Raw genomic sequence first — 4,449 nt, forward strand, 5'->3', positions numbered from 1 at the left:
ACCAGTTTCAACATGTATCCTATAATACGATATAGATCTACTATTTCCAGGAGCCAAAAAAAACCATTTCAAAGATAATTTGCACGTTATTTAAGTAGACCGTATCCAACTTATATATAAAACGAATATATATATATGTATATATATATAAATTAGAACCATTACAATTTAATTCAGTATTTTTTTGTGACTTTGGTACCTAGTCCTTCAGTTTCGTTACTTTTTTTTGGTTGTAAATTTCTTGATCAATACTTGTTACGAACAAATTGCAACGATAGCAAACAGGAATGGTGATGTAATGCCTGTTATACAGGAACACGGAAACGAAGCCAGCTCAAGGAGACAAATCTCCAGGAACATTTTTATTATCGCGTCTGGTGCTTCCGCAATGCACGAAAACTTAAAAAATTGCAACCAATGAGATTGAACTTTAATACTAATTTAATCAATACGGTCAGGATTTACATATATAATAAAAATAAACCACAAAGTAAAGATATAACACTAAATATTCCTGTACTTGAAACAATTTATAATGTTTTATAATATAAACAATAAACATGCCTATGCAACACCGCAGCAAAATACTCGGCTTCTATTGGTCGCATGCAGGCACGTAAACGGAAGAGCTCAGCATTGCCGAGCTAATCCATGCGGGTGGTTTCCGAATGCGTGACAATGTAGATACTCCGTTCCGTGAGATAGATGTCTCCGCTGTCGTGTCATTGTAGCACGGACACAAGTAACAGGTCTCGCTGGCTCGAACAATATGAGCGTCGGTACAATGTACGCATAGAAAAGAGAGGGAGGGAAACGTACGCGAAGGACTAGGACTGAGAGATTCGTAGTTTTAAACCTGCTGGGGGAAAAAAAAAAACACGTATTACAATTAATGCCTTTGCATTCAGAGCTCATAAGCACCAGCGCAGAACTAGGAAGCTCGGTAAAAGTAAGTTTACTGACTTACTAAATAGTCCAGGCAATTTTTTTTTTTTTTTTTACCGGGAAGGTTGGGGGGTAGTTTTGATTTTTTTTTTTTAAATACTTATGTTTCTTGGGGTGCTGAATCCGAATTTGAGGTTTGCTAACAAAATTTCGTGACGCAACATAACAAATTTAAAAAAAATAGTTAAAAAAAAAATCTCATTTTTGGCTGGTTTTTTTTTGTTGCTATGATTCGAAAACTACAGCAGCCAACTGTATCTTCTAAAATTGGGCCTGACTGGTCCCGAAGTTACCAAACCTGAACACGGCATGCAGGTAACTGCAGCTGGCGTGTACTTACCTGGCGGCGACTATCCACCGACTGGCACCGCCTGTCCACGTGGTGCAAAGGCACTCGAGACATTCGACACTCAAACACGAGAGGAGATAGGGAGGCAACAGGCTGATGCAACTCCAAGGTCACGGCCATTAGCAAAGGAAAGCCCCCCCCCCCCCCCCTACCCGTCTTCCGGCCAGCCCTAAAAGGAGCCTAGACGATTCTCGGAAGGGAAAGAAAGCAACCGTTTTGCTCAGGGAAAGAAGGACCCATGTACTCGAACCTGACATTCAAGAGACTTCACACGAAAACCAAACACAGGTACAATTGGATGATGGGACCACCGAAACCAGGCTTTCCCATGTGTGTCTGTAGATGCCAAAATAGTAAGGTTGCATTATCGGCTCATGTAATTATATAAAACCATATACACACCATCCAAGATTGGGTGCCCCATTTATGACAGGTTGTTGGGTGTGATCCAAAAGAGGAGGGGAATTCTGCAAATGATAGTGCTCAACACACCATACCCCAGATTATACATATTTGATTAAAATCAATTTACAAACTTGGCATCCTCATAAAAGGCTCTCGTGAATGATGAGTGACACACATATATACACAATTGTGGTGCACTTATTTTAAGGGGACCTGTATTGCAAACAAAATACCATATTAGCAACACTCACATTTAAACATTACTAGCTGGTGAGTATTCTGACACCAAAGTTTAAGTGAACTTGCTAGGAGTTGGCATTGACCTTTTAATACAGAATTACTATGAGCCCTCTGAACAGCTTGGCGAATGCTTCACCTCTTAGCCTGCAGGAGCGCTGATAGGACGCCTCCTACCTCTATACCCTCTCTGTTCAACCTACCACCCAGCCCTCCCCCCTTATTGTGGAAGATACTCGCACCGAGACTGTGCGGGTGCACCTCTGCATCTCACACACTCGCTGGTCCGGGAGCCAAGTCACTGCGCTCAAGTAGAGCGGTCCAGTGGGTGCTACATGGTCGATGCTGATCTGGTTCAGCCAACTTGCCTGGTCTGCTTGGTGGCTTCTTCCTGATGATCTCTTGGTTGGTGATGCTCCACTCGCCACTCGTTACGAAGTGACTCCTGGAGTCCTCGCGGAGCGAGACTACAGCCGCTCCCTGGTCACTGTTGCTTGCTCCGCGACACTTCCTGGTCGGTGAAGTGTGTGTCTGGAATCTCACCGCACCTCCTCTTGCTGGAGTGCAGTGGTTGTCTATTCGTTCAGGCATCTCTCACTTATACAGTATTTACCGGAAAATAATGTGTCTCTAAATATGTGACTCCTAACTTTTTGATTATGAGTTTGAGAACACAGCTGCTTACCCGAGGCTATTTGTAGTGGACGCCACCACGTGAGTGGGCATGTGGACCCGGCTGAGACTCCCGGTCAGGGCGTTACGTGGCCCGTGTGAGGCGAGATATTAGTCCTCTAATTAATCAATCTTATTTAGTTAAGACTTGGACCGCTCTAAGCGTTGGGCACGCCACACTGGTTAACATACACAGATCCCACGAGGTTGGCGACATGTGGCCACACGTCTCTGGTGACTCCGCGCACGTCTGGTCTTGGCCGATGAAGAAGAGGAACTGGGGTGAGCAGCGCTCTGCGCGCGGGCAGCAGGCACCTTCCCGCCGGAACAAACCCGTTATTCTTATTCCGTGATCCCGCGCCAAGGGATAGTTTTAAGGAACAGACAAAACACTCTTATTATTTATACAATCCCTCATCCGGGCTCAGAACCTTAAACATCAGCTACTTTGTAAATTAATACTTCCATAATAATTTTTGATATTGGTTTCTGGGTGACGTTGCACTGCCACTAAGCACCCTCTTGCGGTAGTCCGTGGCGTGCAGTTTGAACACACGCAAGTCTACGTACGTCGGCGGTACGAATGCCGGCAAGGAGGGGAACTGGACAGTGGAGTCGGACCAGGCTTACAAGGCGAAGCCCCGGCTGACGTCAACTTTTTATGGTCATAAAACAATGTAAATCTCTGTGTATAAAACTATAAAATATTGTTTACTACTTGTACTTATGAAACAATATGAAATAAAACTAAAAATATAACATACAGAAACAAAAAAAAATTTCAATGCGACTTGTGCAAACATTATCTTGCACTGTTATAGATGTATTTCTCAATGTCACCCCGTATGGTTGAGCAGAATTTAAGTCTATAGAAAATATCCTACTCGTATACTTCTCTCCTAACAGTGCAAATTTTAATACCTGAAAGGTAATTAACTTACAGTAAAGTTATTTATTTAGAGTACCAAAATATTTAATTGAGTCACAGGCTGACAGATGAGAGATGAGAGATGCAGGATGAAGGAGAGGTGCAGATGAGTTACTGACTGGCTTCTCTGCTTCTCTTTACTGGCTGCTGGGGAGGACACCCCTCCCCTCTTCGCCACCCTCCCAGACGACCAACCACCATACATATTTGCTTTCTGAACAGCCACTGTTTATGTCATCGGTTGCTAGGCTTTAGGAGTCTTTGTGGTGAGAATGCGACCAGTTGTTTTCCACAAAATATATACAAGTTTTAACTCTTTGCCGTCCCGTTCTGAACGAAACTAATCACAGAGCTGGCATGCCATGTTTCTACCCTCTGGTCTGAAATCTGTCAACTTTAACACCAGCTGAGTGTTTAGACTTTTATGGACATGTATTTAACCTTATCAGTATGCTACCATCAGTTCTAATTTATTTTTAATGATCTGCTGAACTCTCTTCTTTGTAAAATACTTTAGCTGACGCGAGTGATAGTAATGGTTCCGAATTACTTTGTTAAATATGGCTTTACTATATTAGTCTTCTAAAAATTTACGTGGCTAATGTAGATAAAAACTCTACAAAAATAAGCCTAATACATTACAAATATCCAATGGAAATTTTGTCCCCGCCGAACGAGAAAATCTTCTGTGATCCAAAATTTATTCCAGACTTTCGAGATCCCGCACAGCCGTATTTGTAAACGACTGAATATTCGTTTTTACAAAGTGTTAGTATTCAAAATCCAACCTAATATGAATAATAAAATATTCATTTTTATATTTGAAAATTCAAATATTCGCATGGCCTAATATTGACATACATTTAGGGTTTTGGGGTTTGATACATGCCAAATACTAATCCATCAAAAAAAG

At 42.1% G+C, this 4,449-nt stretch overlaps 1 protein-coding gene across 2 annotated transcripts in view; it reads right to left on the reverse strand.

Annotated features, from left to right (window-relative positions):
* Positions 1–1,412, reverse strand: part of LOC134528493 (dipeptidase 1-like) — a 42,137-nt gene extending 40,725 nt beyond the window's left edge. The window contains exon 1 of one of the 2 annotated variants that reach the window (XM_063362156.1): positions 1,286–1,412. The gene's annotated coding sequence lies outside the window, so the exon portion shown is untranslated. Of the gene's footprint in view, positions 1–564; positions 614–1,285 lie in introns of those variants that run through there. The other variant, XM_063362155.1, reaches the window with a different exon arrangement.
* Positions 1,413–4,449: the final 3,037 nt, after the last annotated feature.

This window comes from Bacillus rossius, chromosome 1 (assembly GCF_032445375.1).
Source record: "Bacillus rossius redtenbacheri isolate Brsri chromosome 1, Brsri_v3, whole genome shotgun sequence".
Classification (NCBI taxonomy): Eukaryota; Metazoa; Arthropoda; class Insecta; order Phasmatodea; family Bacillidae; genus Bacillus; species Bacillus rossius.